The sequence below is a fragment of the Natator depressus genome, chromosome 28 (assembly GCF_965152275.1).
Source record: "Natator depressus isolate rNatDep1 chromosome 28, rNatDep2.hap1, whole genome shotgun sequence".
Taxonomy (NCBI): domain Eukaryota; kingdom Metazoa; phylum Chordata; order Testudines; family Cheloniidae; genus Natator; species Natator depressus.
The window spans coordinates 6,367,808-6,384,062 of NC_134261.1; the positions used below are offsets into that span (position 1 = coordinate 6,367,808).

The 16,255-nt window shown below is 44.8% G+C and overlaps 1 non-coding gene and 1 pseudogene across 1 annotated transcript; one reads left to right on the forward strand and one right to left on the reverse strand.

The window, feature by feature from the left end:
- LOC141978793 (butyrophilin subfamily 1 member A1-like) overlaps positions 1-13,865 on the forward strand; it is a 31,122-nt pseudogene extending 17,257 nt beyond the window's left edge.
- On the reverse strand, positions 509-580 carry TRNAM-CAU (transfer RNA methionine (anticodon CAU)). Its single transcript has one exon. It is a non-coding gene; the product is annotated as a tRNA-Met (tRNA).
- Positions 13,866-16,255: the final 2,390 nt, after the last annotated feature.

Genomic DNA, 16,255 nt, shown 5'->3' on the forward strand with positions numbered 1-16,255 from the left:
GACTAATCCCCCAATCTCCTCATATCCCAATTACACCTTGCCCAAGATGCTCCAACTAATTCCTCCACCATTCGATACAGCTACACCTAACACAGTGAATGCAGCTGGAGGGCATGCAGATAATTCCCAGTGACTATTCCCAGCAACAGAGGGGCAGGGTTAAGGTGGTGATGGTGTGTACCTTAACTCTGCATTTCCTAGTTTTCAGACGTTTGAGTTTTGATGAACTTAGAGACTCAAGGTGGGGAAGGTAATATTTTTTATTGGACCAACTTCTGTTGGTGAAAAATACAAGCTTCTGAGCTATTCTTCAGGACTGTGTAACATAGAATATCAGGTTGGAAGGGACCTCAGGAGGTCATCTAGTCCAACCCCCTGCTCAAAGCAGGACCAATCCCCAATTTTTGGCCCAGATCCCTGAATGGCCCCCTCAAGGATTGAACTCACCACCCTGGGTTTAGCAGGCCAATGCTCAAACCACTGAGCTATCCCTCCCCCAAAAACCAAGTAGCAGAGGATGGTTTCGATCCATCGACCTCTGGGTTATGGGCCCAGCACGCTTCCGCTGCGCCACTCTGCTGGGTGTAGCTTGAAAGCTGACTTGAGGCTGAGATAGCAGCAGGGGACAGGGGTCTTCTTGCCATGCAGATTGGCAGCAGGGTGGTGGGATATGAGAGCTGGCTGTGTGTTTAATTATAAGTAAGTGAAAGTACAGTGTTGAATGCACTCTTGTGAGTAAGGATGAAAGGGTTGTGAAGGGGTGGGGGTTATAACATTTGACATGTGTGGGCTTGTTTCTGTGGAATAGACACTCCATCTGCATTTGGTTTCACCAACAGAAGTTGGTCCAATAAAAGACATTACCTCACTGTGACGTTCCCCTGGTGTTATCTGGACCTGTGATCTGCTAGGTCACTCTGATCCTCGACTCTGGGAGCCAGCCTGGCCCTGCTCTGCTGTGAGAACCCCCACTCCCAGGATCTTCACACACGCCTCTGGCATGTAAGTTGCTTGGATTGTGCAACCGAATGACACTAGCCAATATCTCCAGTCCCAGACACAACCCTAGGACCCTCCGTCTTGCAGTGTCCAGTTATGCCCGCTGGACGGTGCCAGCTTATATGAATTTGTCAATTTAACAAAGAAATTGATATGTACCAGGCTTGTTCTCCCACGGGGAATCTCTGACACACTTCAAACCAAGGCACTGCTTCAGGTAGAATAAACAGAGTTATTAACTATAAAAGATAGATTTTACGTGATTATAAGTCAAAACATAACAAGTCAGATTTGGTCAAATGAAATAAAAGCAAAACACATTCTAAGCTGATCTTAACGCTTTCAGCGTCCTTACAAACTTAGATGCTTCTCACCACAGGCTGGCTGGTTGCCCTTCAGCCAGGCCCTCCCCTTTGATCCGTGCTTGAGTCGCTTGGTGGTGATGACTGTAGATAGAGGAGGAAGAGCATGGCAAACGTCTCTCCCTTTTATCATGTTCTTTCTTCCCTCTTGGCTTTGCCCCGCCCTTTCAGGGTCAGGTGAGCATTACCTCATCATAGTCCCTGACTGACCAAGGGAAGGGGGGTGATTCACTTGAGAGTCCAACAGATCCTTTGTTGCTGCCTAAGCCAGTGTCCTTTGTTTCTGTGAGGCTGGGCTGGGTTTGTCCCATCCCTGCCCTGATGAGGTGTGAACTGCCCCTCTGTTCCTGGAGAGTTTTGCCTGGGCTTGCTTAAGCCATGAGGACACATTTTCAGCCTCATATACATACATGAAATTACAACCTATAACATCACTATAACAACGATGCTCAGTGCATCATGAGCCTTCCAAAGACACCCGACATGACCAACTTTGCATTGGATGCCACACAATCTTATTATAAGGATGAACAAGGGGGCGCAGGATGTTCCCCAGAGGCACAGAGTGTCCCACTCCCCCACCTTGACTCTCTATCTCCTGGGACCCACACAGCTACAGCAACCCAGGAAATAACTATTGATGCACTTGACCTTCTGGAAGGGCATGTGAGCTTCATCGGGAAACCTTAACTCTATATTAACAACGGTATTTTTGCAATCCACAAAAAAGCAGACAGAAGATTCTCTTTGAAATCATTACTGGCGTCAGGTAACTTCGGATGCCTGAATATTTGAGTCTGCAGGCAATTCCAGCTCAGCAGGACTGTGGCAGTTTCTTGTTTCTTTAAGAGAAGACTCTAATCTCCTCCCATGACAGGGTCTGAAACTATGCAACTTTCAGGTTACGGTGTTACTTTCACTTTCCAACTCGGCAAACGCTGCAAGGGTAAAGCACATTTTATCAGTTTGGAACAAAAACCTGTTTCTTAAAAAGTAGGGAGAAGCGATGAGAAAACTCTGCAGCTATTTTATAGCCAGAATTAGCTGAGCATCTTAATAAACTGGAGTAGTCAATTAACATGTAACTATCTCAACAAAAGGAATAAGGTCTGACCACACCCTGAAGACTTAAAATTTGTTGGAAGAACCAACCAGGTGGGTTAACTTTGCTTCAGAATAACTGCTTATAACCGCTCATACATGCTTCTTATTGCTTGGACAGATTGTTAAAAATGATTAAATAATCCTGTGATAATTTGTAATCCTTCATCCAAGATTTACATGACATGTACCTTAAAAATGATTCACTGTCAAATACACTGCAGATTATTTTCCCAGCAATGTAATGTGAGATTTTTACATCTTGTTGAATTAATAATCTATTTCTTTTGCTACTGTGCTTTATTCAAGATTACTGGGCCCCATACTGTTTTCAGGGGAAGATTTGTAACAAACAACTTCCTATATTTTGAGTAAGGGAAGAACTTTACTGCACCAAACCTAGCTGTCATCAGTCCAGTTTTCTGCCTGTTGTCATTGCAGTTTTCTGTCTCTTGACGGTGGGGCTGAATCCTTTTGCTTCCATATAAAATAAAATTATGTCCAGAATCAATCAAAACAGAAAACTGCATCCTTTTCTCCTTTGAAATCAGTGGGAATTAAGCATGTGCCTAAAGCTGGTCACGTGTTTAAGAGTGTTGCTGAGTAGGGACTTCAATGTTGGATCATATTAAAGAAGTTCTGTATTAAAATCACAAATGAGTTTGATTCCCCATAGTTTAAATTCCAGGGTATTACTAATGAAGAGGTCTCTTGGTTTTTGGTCCTGTTTCTCTCCCTCTGTGTGTGAAACTTGCAAGCTGCTAATTGGGTTAGTACATTCTAAGACAGAGTCTGTTCTCAACGCAATTCTTTGTAATAACAACCACTCGCACAGAGAGAGACTCAAAGCAATACTCTGTAACAACAGAAACAGCACCCAGAGCCTCCCCGCCCTTTTGTTGTATTCATCTCGCTTTGTTAACAATTGGGATTAAAATAGAGATAGAGGATGTATGTGGATGGATGCTTGGTGTGGCTGATAACTGAATGATCAGGGAGGTGCCAGCCTAAGAATCCCGGGTCCATCGGCTGAAGAAGGCGTCAAGTGGAAATAACCCGAGGACCCCCGGAGGGCAGACTGGAATCCACCCAACAGCCTCAAGAATGGGAGAACCAAAGAACAAGATAACATCTGGCAGCACGGAGCCGTCAGGAATGTGACATCTGCTGATTGATTCAGCAACAGCATGATGAAACAATTCCCATAGACTGGCACAGGAAGAAATTCCTATAAAAATGGCCTCTAGAAAGTGAGAACTTTGGGGCCTGATTCTGCAAACCAACTTCCAGGAGCATCAGATGAGCATCTGACGAGGCCCTGCTCCCTCCTCATGTCCAGGCCACCTGGCCAGTGGCTTGGCATGAACAACTCTAAGGCTGGTAACATGATAACAACTTTGCAGAACCTGTGTGTGTCTGTGTGTGTGTATGAATGAATGTGTGAATAAATATGAGATTGAATGGAGTGTTATAGCTATAACTAACTGCTTACTAGGATTCTGTCTGTCTTCACAATAAATGTGGTATTTTGCCTTTTCCCCTTTAATAAGATCCTGCTGGTTTTTATTTTATTGGTATAACATCAGGACATAACTAAAAAAAGTCAAATTTATACACTGTGTGACAGAGCATCTCCTCGTGTGTGAAAAGCCATTGGAGGGGAGTAAAACTAGTAAAAATTATGGTGGTTTAAAGACTTCCTGGAGCAGAGAATCCTCCAGCAAGTGACCCGTGCCCCATTGTACAGAGGAAGGCGAAAAACCTCCAGGGCCTCTTCCAATCTGCCCTGGAGGAAAATTCCTTCCCGACCCCATATATGGCGATCAGCTGAACCCTGAGCATGTGGGCAAGATTCACCAGCCAGATACCCAGGAAAGAATTAGAGGGACCATGGGCCAGACTGCAAATTGATTTTTATTGGGCAACAGGACAACAAGGGGAAATCAGTATTGTCTGGTGATTGTTGATCCTTTTACTAAATGGATTGAGGCTATCCCCTCTCAGCCTGCTGCCACTCAGCCCGCTGCTGGTCTGGGGTCCATCCGCCGGCTCCTGCCAGCCAGGGTCCCGGCTGCCGGCCCCGCTCAGCCCGCAGCCGGTCTGGCGTCCCTTTTTCTACCTACCTTCTCCCTTTTTCTACCCCCTTCTCTTCCCCTCTCTCTGCACTGAGCTGAGGGTGGGAGTGCACTGAGCACAGGGCTGGGGGTGAAGGAGCAGGCTGGGGGTTGGGGTGCAGGGTTTGGCCAGGCGCTAGAATGAGGGAGGGGGCTCAGGGTTGGGGCAGGAGGTTTGGGGGTGGAGTGCTTACCTGGGCAGCTCCCATTTGGTGCGACGGGTGCAGGTGGGAATGCGGGGGGGGGGGGGGTGCAGGAGCTCCCGTTTGGTGTTCAGGGTGGGGGTGGGAATGTGGGGGGGTGCAAGAGTCAGGGCAAGGGGGCTGGGGGTGTGTGAGGAGGGTGCAGGAGTCAGGGCAGAGGACTGGGGGCATGTGAGGGGGGTGCTGGAGTCAGGGCTGGGGTGTGTGGGAGATGCAGGGGTCAGGGCAGAGGGCTGGGTGTGTGTGAAGGGGTGCAGGGGTCAGGGCAGAGGGCTGGGGGTGTGGGTGTAGGCTAGGGTCGTGGGGGTGCTCCCAGGCCCCTGCCCAGAGCGGCTCATGGCAGGGGGCTGGAGGGGATATGCCCTGATTCCAACCCCCTTCCCCACGGCCCTGTCCCCACCTCGTCTCTGCCCCCTCCCCGGAGCAGGGAGCACGCTTCTCCCCCTCCCTCACAAGGGCCATCAGCTGATTGGCATCAGGGAGGTAGCAGAGGAGGGGCAGGACCCCAGCACGCTGTGGGAAGAGGCTGGGGAGGGGGCAGCCAGCAGGACCAAGCTTCTTCACCCTGCCCCTGCGCGGGAGGGGGCAGGATTTTTAATGGCTCGCTGCTGCCTGCCGGGGTCCCGGCCGCCGGCCCCGCTCAGCCCGTGGCTGGCCTGGGTTCGGCAGCGGGCTGAGCGGGGCCGGCGGCTGGGACCCGGCAGGCAGCTGCGTGCCATTAAAAATCGGCTCCCGTGCCATCTTTGGCATGCGTACCATAGGTTGCCGACCCCTGTTCTAGACCTTTCATCAGTTTTGTTGCTCTTCTCTGGACTTTCTCCAATTTCTCCGCATCTCTCCTGAAATGTGGCGCCCAGAACTGGACACAATCCTCCAGTTGAGGCCTGATCCGCGCGGAGTCGAGCGGAAGAATTACTTCTCGTGTCTCGCTTACAACACTCCTGCTAATACGGCCCAGAATGATGTTTGCTTTTTTTGCAATAGCTTTACACTGTTGACTCATATTTAGCTAGTGATCCACTATGACCCCCAGATCCCTTTCCGCAGGGCTCCTTCCTAGGCCGTCATTTCCCATTGTGTGCGTGTGCAACGGATTGTTCCTTCCCAAGTGGAGTACTTTGCATTTCTCCTTATTGAATCTCAGATATCATTTAAAGTAAAAGTAAATTTCTAGCCCCTCTGGTTGCAGAGGAAAGTTTAAGACTATGACATGAGTGCACCCTCAGGGCTCAGAAACCAAAAGCAAGAAATAGGAACTAAAATGGTTATTTTTTATATTGATTTTTAAGTCAATCACGTATCTTTTTTGACCCACTTTGTAATTTTTTTTTACAAATTAGTGTGTGTGTATGGGGGGGGGATTTTTTTTTGGTATTGATTTTCATAAAGAAACAAACGTACATTTTAAAATTAATTACAGCATACATATCTTGCCACATACCACATTCTTTGTGGATACTCGAATAGCATTCTGCAGTTTTACGGCTAATGAAGGCTACAAGACGAGACCATACAAAACCAGACTATACCACACAGACATAATACATTAGGGTGGGAGTTACACTGACTTTTGATTTTTGAATATTGGGGTTGGCAGCGCTGCTGCTCAGTTTTTGAAAGCGACAAACAAACAAATTTCAGCTTTCTACAATAATTCATGCAATCTACGCAAACCAAGGAATCACACCTATTAATTTAACTGCTCAAAGTGCTGTAGTTCTTTGGCAAAAGGGGTCCGAAGAAAAGATCAGACGCTCAGAGTGGATGAAAATTGATTTTTAAAAGATGATGTTTTTAATTTAGACCAGAGGTTTTTCTTTACCTTGGATTTTTAAATTTTAGTTAAATACTGGTTTCGTTTTCTAATTTAAAATGATGACAACTGATGTTAAGGCCTAAATTCAGTATAATCTGTTAATATTGTGAAGCAAGGAGATTCTTTTCCGCAAGAATCAGGCAGCAGAGACAATACTGAAGAGGTTTATTCACGGCACTGGGAAGACTGATAGACAGCTTTAAAAGTATGGTGTTAACAGTGACCAGTTATATACATTTTCTTATCAATTCATTTGCATTTATCTTGTGCTTACAGAGACAAACATTGGTTCAGAGCGAGAGAGAGAGAGAGAGAACACTTAACATGATGAAGTGAGCTGTAGCTCACGAAAGCTCATGCTCAAATAAATTGGTTAGTCTCTAAGGTGCCACAAGGACGCCTTGGTTTTTTTTTAATCTGACGTAGCTAATTCCTACAGATAGCAGTTTCTTACACTATTAGGTGTGTGAAACTGCTTTCTGTATAAAGAACAGGAGGACTTGTGGCACCTTAGAGACTAACCAATTTATTTGAGCAAAAGCTTTCGTGAGCTACAGCTCACTGCATCGGATGCATTCAGTGCTGTAGCCCACGAATGCTTATGCTCAAATAAATTGGTTAGTCTCTAAGGTGCCACAAGTCCTCCTGTTCTTTTTACGGATACAGACTAACACGGCTGCTCCTCTGAAACATGATAATGACAGGAACAGAACATACGCATAGAAACCATTCTGATTACAATAATTGTATAAGTAGGGGCATAGCGAACAGATCGAGGGACGTGATCGTCCCCCTCTATTCGGCATTGGTGAGGCCTCATCTGGAGTACTGTGTCCAGTTTTGGGCTCCACACGACAAGAAGGATGTGGATAAATTGGAGAGAGTCCAGTGAAGGGCAACAAAAATGATTAGGGGTCTGGAACACATGACTTATGAGGAGAGGCTGAGGGAACTGGGATTGTTTAGTCTGCGGAAGAGAAGAATGAGGGGGGATTTGATAGCTGCTTTCAACTACCTGAGAGGTGGTTCCAGAGAGGATGGTTCTAGACTGTTCTCAGTGGTAGAAGAGGACAGGACAAGGAGTAATGGTCTCAAGTTGCAGTGGGGGAGGTTTAGGTTGGATATTAGGAAAAACTTTTTCACGAGGAGGGTGGTGAAACACTGGAATGCGTTGCCTAGGGAGGTGGTGGAATCTCCTTCCCTAGAGGTTTTTAAGGTCAGGCTTGACAAAGCCCTGGCTGGGATGATTTAGTTGGGGATTGGTCCTGCTTTGAGCAGGGGGTTGGACTAGATGACCTCCTGAGGTCCCTTCCAACCTTGATATTCTATGATTCTATGATTCTATGATTCAATTACCTATGACTACCCTTAGGGTGAAGGGGCACGGGTAGGGGTGGGGGGTGGGGGTGGGGGTGAGTGTTCACAGGTATCTGGAGAGCTGTGGAGGGTTTGTACTGTTCTTTCTCACTGAGAGGCTGAGTTACTGGGTGGACATCTGACCATTTAAGTTATCAAGTGTTTACAGCTGCCATTGTCCTTGGGCCTCTGGTAGGCCTGCTTGTTGGTTACGTGGGTTTCTGCCGTAGCCGCTAACTGAGTTTTTAACTCTTGCCTAACAATATCATTTGTATTTATATATAAAAATAATATTCAAGGAGCACATGTTTGCTGCAGAAGTTTCAAAGAAAGTCAGATGGATAAACTGGTGGCGGTCACTGGCTAAGCTCCGGGAACTGGAATTTGTTGAAGGGCTCAAACAGCTTTGGACAGTAATAGCCTCTTCTTTGCAGGTGCAGAGAAAACATTTTCTTCATTTCTGTGAACCCAACTAGCTCTGTTCAAGGACTAGCTCATTCAAAGGTGAGAAACCCGTTGGGAGTTGAAAAAGCAGGAAAGCTTGTTTTCCTCTTCCAACCTATCAATAAAAATAAGGTGTGAGAGGATGATCTACACCAGCTCTAAAATCTTGAAGAACAGGGTCACCAGAAACAATCAATTCGATTCACTAACTATGGATATTAGTTACTTTGTTTAACAAATCGGTTTTAACTGTAAAATGTTTTTTTTCTTCCCTGTCCTGGTGTCTAGATCAAGTTACAGGGAAGATGAATTTTCAGAGTAACACCCGTGTTAGTCTGTATCCGCAAAAAGAACAGGAGGACTTGTGGCACCTTAGAGACGAACCAGTTTATTTGAGAATAAGCTTTCGTGGGCTACAGCTCGCTTCTCTCATTCTCTCCTAGTTCCATAGGCAGCTCTTCTCTGCCCGGTTTGATCATTTTCTTCGTTACTTGTCACATTCACAAGCTGGAATCAGGTCGGAATCCCGTTGCTCCTACTGCTGCTTATAGGATTTGTTTCATCGCAGTGATTTAGTAGCCATGCCTATTCTATTCCTTTATACAAAACTGAACAAAAACTACAAATTCCAGATTCAATCAATACTGGTCAAGAATAAGTCTCCACTTCCTCCCCAGCCCTTCAGGAGGAGTAATTCTCTACTCACTTGCACGTAATGCAACTCAGTATCTCTATCTCTCTCGGTACTTACACGGCTCTCATCACCACAGTATCTGAGCACCCTACGTTACATGCTTACATCCTCTGTGACCTAACCCTTTGTCAAACACCCAGGAGGCCTGGCCTGAAGCTGAAGAGATTTGGGCTCAGTGAGAACAAGTCAAGACCCTTTACTGAAAGTATCCTGGCAGCGACCCAGTCCCACTAAAAACAGGACGAGGGGGGCAGAGGAGAAAAACGGTTAGCTTAGGAACTTCAGCTGATCTCAGAGAAAATTGTGTCATATGAGGAGAGAGCTGATCTCCAAAGTAGCTGGGTCTCAAAACACTAGAGTGAAATCTTGGGAGTTTCGCTATTGACTTCAGTGGAGTCAGGATTTCACCCTTATCATCATTCTTGCATTAAAACCAGCACTGAGAATCACGACAGAAATACACTGAAAGCCAGAACAGATCACAGAGCTCAGGTTTACAGTCTGTGTACTCAGATCATTCCGCCCATTCATAGGGCACTGAAATGTCTCTATGGAATATTAAAATGAATATAAGTGGAGTTGCCAGTGACACCTTTACCAAAGCTTGTCTGCCACTGTGGTTAAGGCCATTGTGTTACCCTGTTACCTGTCCCCCAGGATTAGTGCTGAGAACATGGAGGTGAGATGCTTCCGATCTGAGTTCTCTTCAGTTGTTCACCGCTATCATGAGGGCAAGGGTCTGTATGGGCAGCAGATGGCAGAATATCATGGAAGGACGGAGATTTTGAAAGATGGCATTCTGCGGGGGAATGTTTCCTTGCAGATTCTTAATATCAGAAGCTCTGATGAAGGACAATACAACTGTTTTGTTCAAGATGGTCTTTTTTATGAAGAAGCTTTGTTGGAACTGAAGGTAGCAGGTCAGCAGCTCATGCCTGTATTATCTTAGCATGGGCTGCAGGTTTTATTCTTTCCTAGTGCAACAATTGTGACTAAGAACTTGTGAATTATTGCAGAGTAACACAGGGTGTCTAGATTTCACCACACGACCACAGACATATACTTTGGAAAATATGTTGAAAACTTTTCCAACATTTCGTTAAAGACATTTGCAGAATGGTCAAGAGATTTCCTTGCCCAAAAGAAGTTCTTGATTGACTCCAAAAGGGGCCCTTAGTTAGGAGGGAAAGGACTTCTAGACAAATATGGGTCTGATTTACACTAGACAATTAGGAACTGTCTCACAATGCAGAGCGGGAGTGGCTGCTCTTTGCAACTCAGCCTGTAGGTACGCACCCCTCTCCTGTAACTCTGTTCTGACAGCCGGTGCTGTCCCTGCTCCAGGACATAAAACAAATTATTGTTGTGGAATGCTCCTGCTGCCTCCCACAATGCGAACAGAGGCAGGCAGACAGAAAGTGCTGTGCAGAGTCAGGGAAGGAGGCGGGGGCTGAGGTCGGGGTCTCCCTGTCCCCCTGCCTCAGGACTGGTTGCTTCCGGTGGCTGTCACACACACACATCCATTCCTGCCACAATAACGAGGTGCTTTGCGTCCTGGAGCAGTGGATAGCGGGATAGCTACCGCAGTGCACTCCTTTCATGGTGATGCAATCGCTGCCTATGTAAACGCGCTCGGCTGCCTGTGGGAAACCATGTGAACACAAACCAGTGTTTTTATTTCAGAGCTTTTCCATCACTGACAAAACTGTCAGTGAAAAAACTTTGCAGGTGTGGACATAGCCTAAGTCTCCATGCAGACAGCACTGGGTCAACAGAAGAAATCTTCTGTGCACCTAGCTACTGCCTCTTGGGGAGGTGTATTACCTCTGATGCCAGGAGAAGTCCTCCATATAGGTACTGTGCTGTTGTAACCTTTCAAGTGTAGACAAGCTCATGGCCTTCCAATTTCTCTGCAGGCATCTTGAGGACCTGTGGCTAAGGTGGGACTGCTAGGTTTATATGGCCTTCTGATGTGGTCACTGCTGGTTGTTATTTAGGGGTACAGTCAAAATCACCTGCAGCTCTGTGATTGGCGGAGGCCAAATAATGGGGGTGGGGGATAGAAGTTTTGTATTTACCACTAGGAGGTAAGGTTGAGCATTTGTCCCCTGCTGCTTTGACCCTGTAACCATGGAGCAAGTTAGATTTATTAATTTCAAAAGCAAGCCAACAAAATGTCTATCCAAGGCACTAAAAATGGATTTTTGAAAAAAATCGTAGCCCATTTCGATATTTAAATGAAGTGGCCAGATTTCCCAATGTGTTCAACATTCCATTGCTCTTGGGCTGAGAGGGCAATATGTCTCACTGACTCAGTGAAATTATTTTAAATATTCGTTTACTTGTTTTTCTGTGTACGTGAGTTTTGGGAATTCACGGCTAAGTCATGGAATTAACACACATTGATGTAATTTTCTTCTGGGTTTGGGCTCCAATCCTCTTATCTCTGTGGAGAGTTACCAGGATGGAGGGATCCAGGTGGTTTGTCAATCAACTGGGTGGTATCCAGAGCCCGAGGTGCTGTGGAGAGATCTCAGTGGGCAAGAATTACCATCACTCTCTGAAGCAAAATCCCTGGGGGATAATGGCCTGTTTGAAAGAGAAAATTCTGTTATTATAAAAGAACATTCAAACCAAAACTTGTCCCGTTGGATCAGGAACACCTTTCTCAATCAAGAAAAGGAAGCAACAATTTATATAGCAGGTCAGTTACCAGCCAAACCCACACAGAAATCACCACCGCTGAAACAAAACAAAAGATAGGAAACAAAGAACAGAAGCATCTGTGGTACAGATTTTACAGCAGGGGTGGGCAAACTATGGCCCGTGGGCCAGATCCGGCCCCTCAGGGCTTTGGATCCGGCCTGTGGGATTGCCAGCCCTATGGCGCTGTAGGCCCTGCCGCTCCGGGAAGCGACTGGCACCAAGTCCCTGCAGCCCTGGGCGAGGGCTCTGCATGCTGCTCTTGCCTGTGGGTACCTCCCCCGAAGCTCCCATTGGCCAGGAACAGGAAACCGCGGCCAATGGGATCTGCGGGGGACGGTGCCCTCTGCCCCCCCTACTCCAGGGGCCACAGGGTGTGGTGCCGGCTGCTTCCCGGAGCAGCAGCAGGCTGCGGCCGGGGCCAGGGCCGGCAGGGAGCCTACCCTGGCCCTGGTGCGCACCCCTGCCACCCTGGAGCTGCTCCAGATAAGTGCCGCCAGGCTGGAGCCCAAACCCCTCCTGCACCCCGCAAACCAACTCCTTGTCCTGAGCCCCCGGCCGCATCCCGCACCCCTCCTGCATCCCAACCCCCTTCCCTTAGCCCCCTGCTGCATTCTGCACCCCTTCTGCACCCAAACCCCCTTCCCTGTGCCCCCTCATACACTCCGCATCCCTTCTCGGCCCCAACCCTTTGCCCATAGCCCCTTCCTGCACACCGCACCCCCTCCCACACCCCGCACTCCCTCCCGCACTCCAACCGCCTGCCCCAGCCCTGCATACAATTTCCCCACCCAGATGTGGCCCTCGGACCAAAAAGTTTGCCCACCCCTGTTTTACAATCTACATACAAACAAAGAAGATGGGAGACTGGTATTTTAACAGGGTCAAAATTTAAGCAATCTAATTACCTTCATTTTGAATATTCGGAGTTATCAGTGTTTTGGGTTTCATGTAAATTAAATCTTAACTCTGCATCTCCTGAAACTCTTACTTAAAAAAAAAAAAAAGAATGATTTTGAGAATGAATATTCATCAAACCATTGGAGCAGTTTGTTCCTACAAACCTAACTTCACCTCAATCAGTTTTTGAATGTAGCAATTTTTATAATATGGTTTGTTTGCTCTCTTTTCACTACATGAAATGTCCACAACTTATGTGGTGCTCTTTCTATTGGCATTCAATGGGACTTGTGCTCATCACTCACTTTGCCTTTGTCTACTCACAGAAGTTGCCCTGATTATCTATTTAGTTATTGATGATACCTCTTGTCTGAACACTCTTATTTCAGTTTCAGAGTGTCCTATATATTTAGCTTAAGTCAGTTCCTTACTGATTTATGCTAAATGGGTATAGAACACTATGAAGCTGATTTGCAATTTAAGGTTCTGTTAATTAGTTTAGTTAAATTGGGGCAGTCTTTTTATGTGGTCATCTATTGACTAATTTAAGAATGACTGCACGAATGTTGCACCAATTTCAGTAAACCAGTGCACAAATCATGTGTGGAGAAGGTCCTAGGCATGTTTGAAATGTCCACCCTACAGAGATGACTTAAATGTTGTAAACTAAAGAACAACAAATGAATATTAATTCATTTGCTGCATTTACTCTTTGGATTAAGTGTGATTATGATTCATCCAAATATTTGGAGAAAGTAGTGCATGGCAAAAATATTCTCATTAATTTGGCAATTTCTGGAAGTTGCTGAATAGTCAGGGCCAAATTATTTGCTGGCATAACTCCGCTGAAGTCAACAGTGTTTTATGAGCAAAGAATTTTCCCTTGAACTCTATGAATCTCTGAATACCAATGAATCAGATCAGGCCTGTTCATTCACAGGTAAATCATTGTTAAAGCTGTGTTGGTTGGAGTCATTTTTAAAATCTGTTTCTGGTCTTTAGTGTAGATGACGTCATGTTTTCACTCTTATGACACTCAAGCGTTGCTGGGGAGTTTTTATTTATGTGTGCAATCCAAAAAAAATTGACTTTGTCCCTGCTTCCAAACTAATGCAAATCCTGGGGTTTTATTTTTCAGATCACTTTTTCCCAAGGGTGAATCCGATGAAGTGAGCTGTAGCTCACGAAAGCTTATGCTCAAATAAATTGGTTAGTCTCTAAGGTGCCACAAGTCCTCCTGTTCTTTTTGGTGGCTCTGTGTGTGATCCTGGTGGGTTTTTTTGGTGTCCTTGGCCTCTCTGTTTATTTACTGAAAATAAAAGGTAAATGTTATAGGAGAAAATATAGTGAAATTAGCAAGAAATGTTCTTCTAATAAATGAAAAAAGAACAAGAATGAAATTTTCCACTGGGCAATGCAGGGGAACCCTCCTCAGTCCCAGTAGACACTATGAATTAGTAAAGATCCTTTTCCTCAACTGACAAGTAAATATTTGGTACAAAGTCAGGTCATTATAAAGAGTATGTGTAATTTTATTTTGGGAGCAGTTGTTTGTCATTGCATCTAATGTTAAAAAGGAATTGTGATGAGACAAAGCCTGATAAATTTCACCCCAAAAGGTTATATGAAAAAGTTATGCACCGTAGAAAGCAGGGGATTGAATAGACATCAGCTCTCATCCTAAACTTGAGTACTGACAATAGTGAGAAAAAACATGTAGCAAATGGAGAAAGGAAACCCTTTTTCCCCCTGGTGTTGAGAACATTAAACCTCTCAAAGGCTTATGAATTATATAATCACTGTGCAACTTTCACAAAATGCAGACACTTGCGTAACAAAGGGGAAAAAATCTTAATAATTTATATTTGTTTCTGTTTATTTTAGGGGAACGGGGTAGAGAAATTGGTAAGTCTCGTATTCTTTCCTCCTAAGAAGTAAATCTTTTGTACAAGTTTGTCTCCTCAAGTTTAATTATTTAATCCAGACAAAGGTTGAAGCCCAGATACTGCACCACGAACATCAGTTAGAGCTGTGACTTTGATTTCAGTGGGTGTGGGATCAAACACTAAACGCACAACTCTCATCACTAAAAGAATAATACTGATAATTTTAGGGCCTGATATTACTTTCCTTGCATGCCTAAAACTCCCAGCAAAGCCAACAGGACTGTGTGATATGCAAGGAAGGAGGACTGGTCTCTAAGGGCTAGCATTTTAATAATATTTGGACACCCAACTCCCATTGATATCAGTGGGAGTTGGGCACCTAAATACTTTTAAAAATCTGGCCCTAATTCCATAAGCAATTCTAATCTTTAGAACTATAAGTCCTTAAGAATAATCAGTTACTTTTGGATATTTGTCTCTAGTGTAGACACAAAATAACGTATTGATAATAGCTTAGTATGTAGATAATGAGAAATCATAAAGAAAAGATTCTTTAAAATGTATCTTCACTGAGGGTGAAATTCTCTCAGCACTGGAGAGACCAGGAAGTGGGAGACCAGGAAGGCTGCGTGCCCCCAAATGTCCTCATCTGACAAGTAAATAGTTTGGTCAAAGTTGAATCATCACAGAGACTGTGGGTAAGTTCATTTTGGGAGCAGTTGTTTGTCCTTTCATTTAATGTTAAAAAGGAATTGGGGTGAGACTAAGCCTGATAAATTACCCCAATAGGTCATATGAAAAAGCTATACACCGTAGAAAACAGGAGTTCAAATAGACGTGAAATTTCAGCCTTAAATGTAGTGCTGGCACTAGTGAGAAATAACACCTAAGAGACGGAGAAAGGAAAATGTTTTTCTCTTGGTGTTGAAAACATTAAACCCATCGAAGCCTCATGAAGCATATAATCACTGTGCAACTTTCACAAAACTCAGACAACCCTATAACCAAGGAAAAATGCTCCTAATAAGAATGTATCTTTATTTCTGTTTATTTTTTAGAGGCACACGATGCAGTAATTAGTAAGTGTCATACTCTTTCCTCCTGCAATGAAACCTTTTGTACAAATTTCTGTCCTCAAATTTCATGTTTTTAACCCAGAAGACATTTGAAGCCCTGATGCTGGACCACTCGCATCAATCAGAGCTGTGACTTTGATTTCAGTGGGTGTTGGAAAGCACAAGTCATATCACTAAAAGAATAATGTTGATAATTTTAGAAACGGCTCTTACATTCCTTGCACCCCTACATCTCCCAGCAAAGTGAATGGGAATACATCACATAGAAGGAATCAGGACTGGGCTCTAAGGGCTAGCTTTTTTATGATATTTGGAAACGGAACTCCCATTGAAATCAACGGGGTAGGCCCCAAACACCTTTAAAAATCTGGCCCTAATCTCATAAGGAATTCAAAACTTTAGAATGATAAATCCTTGCAAATGACAAGTTACTTTTTGATCCTTATCTGTCGTGTAGACACAAAATTATTCAGCATGAATAAAATGTTTAATTAGTAACTTGGTTCTAGGAATTGATATAATGAAAACACTCCTTTCAGTCTGCATTAACTGAAAATATTCCAAATTCACTTTTACATATTTCTCTTTGCTTTATATACCA